Genomic DNA, 13,370 nt, shown 5'->3' on the forward strand with positions numbered 1-13,370 from the left:
CATTTAATTGCTATATTATTCATATAGAAATAGTTTTTCATGAAGGAGGTTCATAATGAATCGTGGTCTGAATCTGGGGGAGTACAAACTATGTTGAAAGTAACAGGAAGAGGGAGAAAAGGATGAATGAAAAACATCAATACAAGTTTATTCCATATGTGATAAGAATGGTAGTGTTATTTGAGGTCTGTTTTTTATAGGCAAATGACTTAATTGTTGCTGTACAATTTCTCTTGTCCCCTCACCTGAAATGTATACACACACGCTGCTGCAATATAACATTTCAGCAATGCTTTCCCTGGTTTTCATTCAGTTTCCTGAGATAGCCTACTTTTGAAAAGTTTTAATTCCACGTAGTGTGAAATTAAAGTCCTAATATAGTGTTACAATTTATAACAACTACTGGGATCTACTTTCTTAACAAGAATGACATATATTAACCAGAATGCTAAGAAACGTTTAAGAGCAACTGGCAACTTTGAGGACTCTTGTTACAGTGGAATCAACTCCAATGAATTACTGACATAATCATAAATGGAATTAGAGCTGGAAATAGCGACAATTCATGCTAGACTTAAAATATTCAGATTTGAGCTTAAAATATTCAAATCAGTGAATTTAACACCAAAATTAAGCACACAGAATATTCAGTGAAAAGGAAAAGTATAATAAAGGGAATGATATGATAGCAATTATTTATCTCATAGGCAAAACTAATGAAATTTATGGAACTATCGGCGATGATCTGTGATATTACATAACACATTAAACAACACTAAATATATTAGTCTGAATGTATGTGAATTACAGTCTGCATTAAACACCAATAAATACAGTGAGAAAAGTGTTCTGATCAATATAGATCTTATTTCTTACCTTTCACTGTTTCATCCATCACCCCACTAAATTTTGGCTAAACCTTACCAAGCAGCAGGGCAGTTCACTCTGTTACTCTTCTCACAAGGAAAGCTCTTTATATTTTATACTGCTTGGTTTTGTAGGACTTCTCACAGGAAAAGTAGTAGGATTTAAGCAAAATTAACAAATTGGCATGTTTTTATTAGAAAATTTAAAGCTGAAGTGACCTGCTTTGCTTATCAGATGCAAATTGCTAATCATGCAATAGTTACTATTTTCTGTCCTAAATAAATTCACTTTTTTTTTCTTCTTTCTCTTGGAGATGTAAGCAGAATGTTAGGATGTTGTGTACATACATGCAGAAGAGCACTGTACTGGACAACAAAAATATATATATATACATACATATATATATATATGTATATTTAATAACAATTGGATCTTTTTGGAATGAAAGCAGTTATTATAAAACATCAGAACTCTATTTCTCCATTCGAGTCCATATACTACATGCATTATGTAATTTAATGAGTTCAGTAAGAATAATGAATACAATAAATTATTCTGTATGACAATAAATAACATTTACAAAAGAAATAACAGTTACAAAGAACAATAAAGATGGTAAACAACAGTGATAACAGTAAAAAGAGCAATCAAATAATTTTGTTTATGAAAACTAGAAATTTAAATTCTTGTACATCCTTCAGCACTGAATAGAAATAAAGGGGGGAGGAAGAGGGGGACTAATCAAACTGGAGGACTAGTTTATACAATAAACTCTTCATATACTTAAAATATTTACCCACAGGGAGAAATCATGCCAAAACAGTGGTAAGAATTGCAAAGTGGGATGATTAAAATGTGAGGGGATTAAAAATAAAGGTTTCCTGTGCAAATTTGATTCTACCTTTTTTAATATATTATAAGGCAACTTTCAATTATTTGATTATATAGGTGTTTTGTGTGTTGGTTTTTTTTCCCCTCTTTGAGAGATTCCCCTTTTTCATTGAAGTGTGAGTTATTCCATATTATCTCTTGTTATTTTTCTCATTCAGTATTTGATATCTGATCTTACTCAACATCTAGCAGGCAAATCTTGCAAAGGACATAAAATTATTTAATATTTTAATGGCTGGTTGTGCTATGCTCTCACGATAGCATGTAAGTATTTCATAAAATTAGCTAATCTATGGTTCCTTATGAAATTAAGTGCCATTACTGTCTTCATTTTATAACTCGGAAATTGAGAAACACAAAAATTAAGGCCAGAATTGTCAAAAGATTCCCTAATTTTTGCTACTCGATTTTAAATATCTTAAAGTTCATTTGCAAAGTAATTATTTTTTATCACATTTTTTTATCTTCAGAGCACATCTTTAATCATCTTCAAGTGCACCAACCTCAAGAGCAGCATTATGGCTGCGTCTCAGTCTAGGAGAGACCTGGAAATATAGCAAATGGATTTACATCTGTATCAGAGGGATCAGAGACACTGAGTGTCATAAATGCTAATTGATAGAAGAGTAAAATGATGATTTGGAAGTGAGCATGCTCTAATAGTTTGGGGCATGTCTTTGTTAGTATGGAATAGATTATTGAGATCCCAAGGTAGTACCACTTGAGCCGACATCTACATGATGTTATACACATTAGGAAATACAAGCACAGGTCCTGTGGTATCAGATAAGTGGTATCTTTATATCAGCATGGTGACACACCTCTAGAAACAAGCCTCAGTATTTGGATGGACTGATTAGCTCATGCACAGTAACTAGTGACAATAGGTCCCTTGTTTTGGAAGCAGCTCACTTATCTCACTCCATTAACAGGGTAAGCCTGCCTGTAGAAATATCTTTGCCAGCTCTCTCTAAGCGTTGCTTATGTTGTGTCCCAGCTGTCTGAAGTCCTGCCTCCCAGGTTTGGTCTGTCTCAGAATTCCTGCCATTGTAGGTGATTAGTGTCCTGGAAAGTTTACCTTCTCTCTATTGCCTTGTTCTGTTTCTTTTCTCATTTTTCAATAATGTTCCCTGGCTTCTTGCTCTAGGGAAGCTCATGTGGAGCAGCCTAGTCCAGCCTTCTTCTGCACCGTCTCCTCCTTACCCATTCCTTCAGGCTCCAACAGCATTTCTTTTCTATTCAGTTTCTGAAAGAGTCTGTGTGCTTCCAGTCAATCTCTTTCTGTTTGATTGGCCAGCTGGCCAGCTGGCATATGAACTGAAGAAAAGCAGGCCGCTTCAAAGCTACTGCATGGTGTCAAAGCATAAAGAGGCATCTTTCACTGCTGGGCAATGCAAGAGCAGAGACAGGGGAGTTAAAAATGGTCAACAAGATACCTAAAATAAGAAACTCAAGCCAAGCAGTTAATATTTGACAAAATAAGATGAAACTGAAATCAGCATCTTTTAAGGAGATATGCCAGTTTGCAGTGTCTGTACCCAAAGTGAGACCTCCAAGAAAAACTTCAGAAACTCACAGCTGTTTGGACATCTGACTCATATTTAACATGTCCCATATGTATGTCTTCTATTGTTGGTGTTGAAAAGACCAGAAACAAAAACAGAAACTGTGGATAAATTAGACAACAAGTAGTCTAAAAATGTACCTCAAGATGATATTTGGAAATTCTTTTCATAAATGAAAACCAGATACTATTATTTTTATGAATAACTCTTTAGAGCCTTTTTCATAAAATCATAGAATCATTTAGGCTGAGAAAGGCCTTCAAGGTCATCAAGTCCAACCATGAGCCCAACCTACTGAGTCCCATCATTAAACCATGTAGTAATACCAAGAGTGTTTTCTTACTGCTCTTAATTTTCAGTGAACAAAGTATTAAAGCACATGTGTCTCACACAAGCCTTTATCTTACCTAGTAATCTCAACTCCTTTTTCAAGGCCTAACACTTCAAGGTTTTCCACCATAATGTGAGCAATCAGAAAAAGATCAACACATTCTCTTTCTAATGGACTAGCCAGTCCACTCAGGCAGAAACTGAGGACATGTGGGGCTTTTGCACAGAAACAACATTAGTGTGGATTCCTTTTCCCAGTTGTAAAGTTTAGTCATAATAAGGAATACAAAATTTTCTAATAAGAGGGAAAAAGCTGAGATGTTTCTTTTCTTTTTTTTTTTTTTTTAAACTTGAAGCAATGTATAAGGAAAATCCTGCCAAGAAAATAGGTACAAATAGGGAGAATCCTTCCTCAATAAACTAGGAAGGAGTTTAATAACAATGCCTATGTTTTAATGCTTTTGCAGTCCTTAATGGAAACTGGAGTAACTGACCTGAAAGAATATGATCTGCTGATATCTGCTGTCCCAACTTGCATCCTGTCTAAATGTAACTTAGACAGACATCCTTAATTATGCTGGCACTTGAACAGTCTCAATTAATTTGAAATGTGAACTGCTATGAGAGTTATTCACACCTTTGCAGCTTTTGTGAATTACTGGAAATGATCTTCTGTTTGGAGGATTTATTCACAGAAAAGCTGTTACTACAAAGAAAAGTGATGGAAACATCTTCATTTAGCTGAAAACTCCACAAAATAATTTTCTCACTTGAATGAATGAATGGATACAGACTGGAGCTACAGCATTTTCAATGTTACAAGCTTCTTCAGGAGAAAGTTTATGTTAAAAAAAAATCACCACACAAAACAGTGCAAAATACATAAAATAATACTCCTTTTTTTCTTTCCCCCAAATATCACTGACTATGTGCTGTTGGCAGCTTCCAAAGGAAGCATACCACCTTAGGAAGAACTTGGTTACCTGCTTTCAAGAACTGCAGTTCTCTGAACCTATCACCGCTTCCCTTTTTGGGAGTCCTTTTTGCTTTGTCTTGTGTGGAAATCTGCTACTATTGTGTAATGTTTGTGAAAGAGGAAAACAAGCTCTTCTTTACTTCTTTCCACATCTTCATTTAATATCCATGCTCCTAAATTGCGTTAATAATAGAGTAGCTCCAGTGTGCCCCAAAGTTAACTTCTGTGCTTTTTTTTTTTGTCATAATGAAAGCCATGCAGGACTGGTTGTTATTTCCAGCTCCCTGTGCTTCTCTGTATAGGTCTACAGGAGGAAAGGGGGGGAGATGCGCAAGTAAGCCATGAGTGCTACTTTATGCACAAATACCCTGTTCTTTCCTTCCTTTTACACATTTCTAAATGTCATCACTAAGCCTGTGTGGTGATATGCAAGCAGGCTTTAATGCACTTCTTTGAAGAGTCCTGTGGGATCATTTTTATCAGTTCTATTACTCAGTTGGAGGGTAAATGCACTCTTAGAACTGATTGAAAACAAATACCCATATCTAAGCTGCTTTGCAAGAGGAGTGTTTTTCTTTCTCTGCCACTGCTAAGGATTTTATCATGTGTGATCCCAGATCTGGTTCAGTTTCTGGTTCAATCTGGACAGGATCAATAAAAAGAAACTCCATAGTACACACGTAGACTCTGGGATCTCCTCTGACCATGGAGGAACAGCAGAGACAAAGCATTAATGACTAACCACAGCCCCCATTCCCCATTATGCTGCACTGCTCAGAAGGCGGTGGATAGGGTAAGGTATTTTTAGTTGGCTTTTAGTTCTCACTGTAGTACTATCAATAGGCATTAGTCTGTCTAACCTGAATGTTTCGCCAGTGGTGGTAATTGGTGAGCGATGCATTTTCTTCCTCTGTTCTTCTGAGGGGAGGGAGTGAGGGTGGTGTGGTGGTACTGAGCTTCCCATCAGTGTTAAACCATCGGAGTCTTACAGAAATTTATCATGTATGTAGCAATGCGTTCTCTCTGTTTTGATTCTTTTCACTTATAAATGCAACCACAGAGTTCTTGTTTATTATCCTAGAATCTTTTACAGAACAGCCTTGATGCTTTGCTAGTGTCACAAACACAAATTGTGGCCTGGATATTGTCACATGTGACATGTTGGGATTTGGAGCTTCTTTCTGGAATACAGCTTGGTGGAATTCAGTATTTTTCTGTTCTTAATCACTTTGACCAACAATGGTAACTTGTAGAAAAGATGGAACTTGGAAAAATGTTTAGAGTCACTAAAGCCACCTTTTCTTGTGCCATGCAGTATCCTCAGCCCTTGAGATTGGCACTGATTGTTGTAGTCCAAGCCTTTTGATGGGGCTTTAGTAAAATGGTTAGAATACAAATCCCATATGAATTATTCCTTCCTAGGGTCCGCTTCTTTAAGTTCCTGTACATGGTTTGGGTCTTTAAAAGTTACAGTTTTATATAATAAAAACAGGCCATTACAGTTCTAAACATCTGCAGTTTCATTGTGTTCAGAATGCTTTGGCTGAACGCTTTTGTTTTTACCTCCAGGAACCTTGCGTAGGCTTGTAAGAGTGTTTTGTGTTGCTAGTGGGTTGTGTCGTGTTGTTCAGCACTGGCATCCAAGTTTTCTTGCCTTGGTGCTTCAAATAACACAATTCATTAGTAACAACTGATGAGCTCAGTCAATAGCAGGGAGTAAACAACTTTGAGCCTATGTGGACATGTCAGCAAATAACGGGTGGTGCTGCTTTCAGTCTCTGAGACTTTGCCCATGATTTATGAAGCTATTGCCAAATGAATTTTTGGAGCTTTGGAAAATGATATTGCTTCTCAGTGCACATTTTATCCCACTTAAGGTAGATATTTTGATTTTAACCAGAACCAGTAAAAGCTAAAGTAGGGCTTCTATTAAAAAGAATTTCACATATAGTAAGGATATTTTTGTGTCATTTATTCAAAGATGATTTATATTAAGTATATTTTTGCAGTGTTAAAGTACAAATTAGTTGTTATTTTGAAAATGTAAAGTTCTGAGGTCAGTTGATTGCTGTGACCTTTTTGCTTGCTCAGTTCTTAACCTGGCTATGAAGAAATACAGACTGTATTACCTGCCCAAGCAAGATGGACACTCTTATTAACTCCAAATGAAGTCAATGTAAATAGAGGCCATTCTGATGAGTAGAGATTTATGAAACTTTGTTTTGTTTGGCCATGATTTCATAGTAATGAATAAATACTAATATCTGATAAACAGATGAAATATTGTGTGGAATTTAGTATTCATACTCACCACGTGCTATTGTCTGTATTCCTGTAGCTGACATCAAACCAAAATTCAAAATATTAATCTGACTGAATCAATGCATCATGTCCTGTGGCTTCCTGCAATGTGATTGTGTACCCCTGTGCGACCCATGACGAGTCTGGCTTGTTTTGCAGTGTGGTAATGCACACATCTGGTATTAAGCCTGATGAAATCACAGCTTTGCTTCTTCCCCAGGCTGTGCTCTCTTTTGTAAGTACTGAGTATGCTTAAATTGTCCTTTAGCACAGCTTTTACAAAATAAGAAGCAAGCTTAATTTAAACTAAAAGAAACATTTAAAATAGCAGCAGGTCAAAACTCAAAGGTTTTAATCAAAATGTAGAGCACTCAGAGGGCAAATTGTATAAAGACTGTTTCATGTTTTTAGTTAGAACCATTTTTCAAGTGATAAAAAGTGCAGTTTGCTGATACTTTGATACAATCTGAGATGCCATACTGCTTGTAGATATAAACAATGCCTGAAATTTCTTGTATCTACAAAGGCATGACCTATCCAGTTACAATGTGAGGCTAAATGTTACTGTGCTTCATTTTTAAATTGGCAGTAATTTACATGGCTCTTATGGCTGGTATTATGCTGAAATTGTGTTTGGGTATTGCTAATCCATTAAGGAATACTTTTCTTCTGCAAGTGAAATTGGTATGAAATAAAGAGAGGAGAAAGAGTACTTGTGACAGACACAGTGTTTCCCACCCAGTTGACTCTGCAGTTTGGCAGAATAATGTTAAATTGGCATATATAAATGTTGGCATAGGTTTTCTCTGAAATCAGAAAAAATAATAGCTATATTTTTCTTTGGGTTCTGAAGCTACTGCTCCTGTAAGTTCTGTGATTTCAATAATGTGAAATAAACTAGAAGGAAAAATTCTAGTTGATGCTTTTTAAACAGGGGATTTATTCCAGCATGCACCCATAATTTTTATTGATAGTGGTCAGAGAGGAGGATTGTCAAAGGCACAGAGATATATAATTGCATGTAGTAAGGCTCCTAGAAAACATGATAGCAAAAAACTGTGCAAATGAACTATGATTATACAGGTTTTTATAATTTGATTCACCGATCAAAGCAGTGTAGTAACTAATTTGGAATAGCTGAGGCCTACTGAGAACTACTGGGCAGCAGTGGCAGATCTATCCAACAGCAGTTAGGGAATCACAAAATATAAATGATTCATTTCCCCAAAAGTAAGGATTAGCAATTGCAGTTCAGTGCCTGTGACATGGCCTAATGCCTTCTCTGCTTCTAATTTTTCTGTCAGGCTTCGCTTCTGCAGCTGTGAGGCTTTAACCTCAGCAGCACCTGCCATGGTTGCATTCAGTGCATCCCTGGTTACTTCACCAGCCTCATCATCCTGTTACTTCCTGAATTACTTTTATTTCCTCTAAAGGTAGGCCTGCACTCACTCTGAAAGTCTCATTGCTGGCTTGAAAAACATATCCAAGCTAGTTTTACAATCAGCTGGTAGCAGTGTAGTGCAGGAACATGAAGCTGGGTATATTTGTTGAGTTCTAAACTATTTACTCAGCTTTCCTGGGGGATTTCATAGTCTCATTTGAGTATGTCTGCACCATCTGCAGTAACAAAACGGCAGTGTAAATGTATTCCTCACTTGTATTTCCTTCCCACCACCACTAATGCCAGGGAGACAGTGGCTAACATTTCAAACATAAACAGCGAGAACTTTACCTTCACGTAGCATTGCAAAAGAAATATTCCTAGAGAGAAGAGCTGATTTTTCATCTGTTTACTATTTGGGTATCATTTTTCAGTATTTGTTACAAAATGAAGATTGTTTTTGGTGGAGAGAGGAGTCAGAGTCACTAACTGCAATCTATAAAATTAAGAGAAAGACAGGGAATATTGTGGGTTGCGGGCCTTTAACACTGAAAAGTTAACAGATTCACACATTACCTGTGTGAAGCTGTATTAAGCTGATCATTTCAGTTTAAATGCTGCATCAACCAGTTTAATCGTTAGCAATTTTGTAGTTGTTAGGAGGGCCATCCAAAATGTATTACACAGTTATTTTTTTATATACATTGTATAACTTTTTATTCTCAGGAAAAGAATTGCAGCCTAAAACAAATACATGCATGAGAGTGATTTAGAGTAGCTATATACTCAAATATGGGCAGTCGTAAAGCATGCCTTCATTGATGCTTTGAAGACCTCACAGTCTCACTGAAGCTGGAAAGTTTACTTTGTCTTAAAGTGTGCAAAAGATTTGGAGAAAAAGTTAAATATATTGAGAATGAATTTAAACTGGAAATTATTACGTTGAAGTTACTAAATGTAGAATTACATATAATGCTAACTATTTTAATACTGTTTCCAACAGTAAACTGTAAAATGCCTACACTGATAACAGTGATTCTGGACTTGAAAGAGAAGGAGACGAGATCCTTGTGTGCTGTTAAAATTAAATACCTGATAAATAGAATTGCATATACTGACAAGTTCTCCCTTGTTTTAAATCCTCTGGATGTACAGTTTCTCTCCTGTTGATGGTGTAATACAGTTTTGCTCAATATACCTATAAGTGTCATAAAAAGTAAAAGCCATAAAAAGATACTTCCTTCAGCAAAGTTTGACTGGCAATAAACTTGAGATGTGCAGAACTGAATTACTAGGAAAAAAACCAACACAATAAAACAAAACAACAACAACAACAAAAACACCAAAACCAACCAGCAACCTAGAACTAGACTCTGTCATATCAAAAGGTCTCATTGGACTTTTAATTCATAAACAAAGGAACACAGAAAGAATCAATGACTGAATTCTAGCAGTAGGCGACCTCCGCCAAAACCACACATTTCATGATGTTGGCACATAAGCAAGAAAATTTTATTACCATGTAAGACTGAACACTGTTTAGCTATTAACAATATAATTCTTTTTTTTTATTAGACTTTGCTTCAGCTTTTAATCCATGGGCTTTTAGATACTAAGCCAGCAACATGATATGACTTGAGTGAGATGATGCAATATTACCAAATGTTCTGACAGAGCACAGAGAAGCGATGGGTTATAGACAGACAAAACACTACTTAAAGAAACCTATAAACTTCCCTCTCTGAGCATTTACATGAAACCTGTTGGACATGAAGGATGACAGTACAGGCTGCAGTAGGGATGGTTTTTAGATGTATTTGTCATTTCTTTCAGTGGCGTAACCACTACCTCAATAAAAACAAAGCAAAACAATCAACAACCCACCAAGCCTCCAAAAAATTATTTCCTCGAAGAGGAGCAGCTGCCTGAATCTTAAATTGTCCAGACTCGCTTTTGAAGTTTTAATAATAACAATTTTCTGGATGTTTTGTTTTTGTAGAAGCACTTCTTTCCTGCCTTCTAATGTCAAGCTCTTCTCTGTGGCCAGTCATTAGTTCACTTCTGCTATTTCTGGAATACGTCTCATGATCTTGCATCTCTTATTTGCTTGTAGATAAGGTTATCTGACACATATTTCTTCCTGGTGTCCAAAGAGTTATTCTGGACATATTTAAAACTTCCAAACAAACAGAGAGGCTGTCCATGGCAACCCATATCTTACACTGATTTGAATAAGTGCCCTTCTACTCGTGCTGTCATCCCTCTTAATATATACTGCTGAGGTGGTTCTTTCTCTAGTCTGCTAAACAGAATTTACTACCATCACTTCTAAGCATGACAGACTGTTTGTGAAAATCTGGTATGTGGTGATAGGAGGCAGAACGAGTGTGTGATGTTATCTCCTTTGCCTCTATCTCCTCCACTGGTGTTGGGGTAACAGAGCCGTAGCTTGTAAAGAGAAGTGGCAAACTTGCCAGCGCCTGTAATCAAAGTGATAGGCACCTCCCCATAATTGCTAGAAAAGCCCTAAAGCTGGGGAAGACATAGCAATAGTACATAACAGCAGCACCTTTAATGTGCTTGTTTTCAGTGTGGGGAAGACATACATCAGAGTGACTACATTTTAACTTCTCTCTGAAGGAAAAAAATGCAGAGAACTGAGTCAACAAGTGTGGAAAGAACTAACTATTGAACCTCACCTGTGCTATGCACAAAAGGTCTGTGGCCCTCTGAAGCACTTGGTTCAAAGGGTTCCCTTATGCAACCCTTCTTCACAGTTCAGATTATCTCAATGGACAGTCAATCAGTTCAGCCACCCATCCTCTCAAAAACATGGCAAAGGCTTCAGCAGATGTTCAGCAAATGTTCAGGTCTTTGGCAAACAGGGAAGAGCTGTCACGATGAAAGCAGAAGACATTGCCTCTATGTTCTGCTCTTTGCTGCAAGCACTCTTCTCTTCATCTACAGAGCTGGCCAGCTGGAGGTCCACTGGTCAGGTTCATCCAGCATGACAATTTTATTTGGTTTTGAGTCAGCATAACAATAACACTGAGGATACCACTATGTTTGCATTGCTTGGAGAGATGTTTAAAGTCAGGACAAGCATGACAGTTTATTAGATTAATTAGATGCTTTATGTATTGATCGTATCCATTAAAAATGAGTGACCTCGAGCACAGAAAGGTTGACCATCCTGACCAATAGAGGAGAAATGCCTGTGTACTTCATGAACAGTGCTTCTGAAATTCACTTCTGAAAACTAAGAAATCCTGCTTGCACTTCACTGGGTTTATCCCAGAATCACAGAATTGCAGGGACTGGAAAGGACTTAAAAGAGATCATCATATCCAACCCTCCTGCTAAAACAGGTTACCTACAATAGGTCACAAAGGCAAGCATCCAGATGAGTCTTGAATATCTCCATAGAAGTAGACTCCACCACCACTCTAGGCAACCTGTTCCAGTGCTCCATCACCCTTACTATAACAGAGTTCTTCCACGTGTTAGTACAGAACTTTCTGTGAGCATGCTTTAGGCCATTGCTCCTTGTCCTATTGCTACACCCCACCATGAAGATCCTGGCCTCATCTGTTTGCCTTCCACCTCCCTTTGGATCTTTGTAAACATCAATCAGATCCCCTCTCACTGAACTCCCAGGCTAAACAGATCCAGATCTCTCAGCCTTTCCTCCTGTGGGAAATACTCCAGGTCCTTTATCATCTTTGTGGCCCTCTGTTAAACTACCTATAGGAGTTCCCTGTGTTTTTGAACTGAGGAGCCCACAACTAGATGCAGCAGTCTAAGTGTATTCCAGATTTACTGTATTTCAAACATACAGTGTTGAGTTTATTGGTGGTGGTGGTGGTTTTTGTTGGTTTTTTTTGTTTGTTTGTTTTTTGGTCACAAAATAATATATATATATTGAACCATGTTCTCTATTTACCTTTTATTTTCCTCAGAAGGTAGATATTCAAAATGAGGCCAGAATTTTTTGAGAGTGATATCACCTCTTCATACAATCAAATCCTCCGTTAGGCTGCATGTATATAGTAGGTCTTTTTTAGTGCAAGAACACCCTGCTGCAAGTAACACATACACTGTCTGTAAAAATGGAATTCTCAGAGCTATAAGCATCTGATGAAATATTCCTAGGATTAAACAGTGTGGAAGTTTGGTTATGGCTATCGCTTTTTCTGGTAAGTATTACATCTACATATACATCCATCTTTCTGCTTAGAAGTCCATGTAACATCCTAATGAACATATATCTTATGTTAGCATTTGCCATTTATCTTCACTTATATAAGCTTTCAAATGTCTTCTCAAATTTTACTGCTCATCCACACAGTCAGAATGATAGGTTCTTGCTCAAGATATATTCTGTCAGTAATGAACATTCCCCACACAGGCTCTGGAACCATTTATCAAATAAACTCTGGAACGATTTGTCAATACAATATCAAAGCCCACTGCTGTCATTTTTTACCCACTTGTATACAGCCACCAGTGAGCCCTGGAAGAAAAATGGGTTTGCCCACCAAACCAAATGAAACAAGAAGAAAACCTCACCTAACCATTAATGTTTGCAGTCTTAAGTGTACACAAAAACAGTGTCTCCCAGTCACTGCTCCTCAACTTTCTTACCTCACTTCTTTCACCACTCAGAGATCTCACATGGTAGCAACTCCATGTGCTGCATCACAGAGGTATCATCAGTGCACTTTTATTCTTTCTAAAGGAAACTACGTTATTAGTAATAAGCATAACAGTAAAGTGGAATTACAGTGGGAAACATACACATAGAGGTCTCAGTCTGTAGCTATTTACATACCAAACTTCAGGACTGTGTCTAGCTCTACTAGTAATCAATGGGATGGATCACGGTAATAAGCTCAGTGTGTATATAAATTACTGCTCATCTGAGGGCTGTATCTGATTCAGGCTGGAAGTTAATTGGCTGCGGATTTTATTTGCTTTTATATTTGTGAAATGAAGCACATATCTGTGAGACTATCAAATAGCATGAGTGACCTGTGTGTGAACAGAAGGTGTGGGTGAG

Source organism: Coturnix japonica, chromosome 3 (genome assembly GCF_054131305.1).
Source record: "Coturnix japonica strain WE chromosome 3, WE-NBRP24, whole genome shotgun sequence".
Taxonomy (NCBI): Eukaryota; Metazoa; Chordata; class Aves; order Galliformes; family Phasianidae; genus Coturnix; species Coturnix japonica.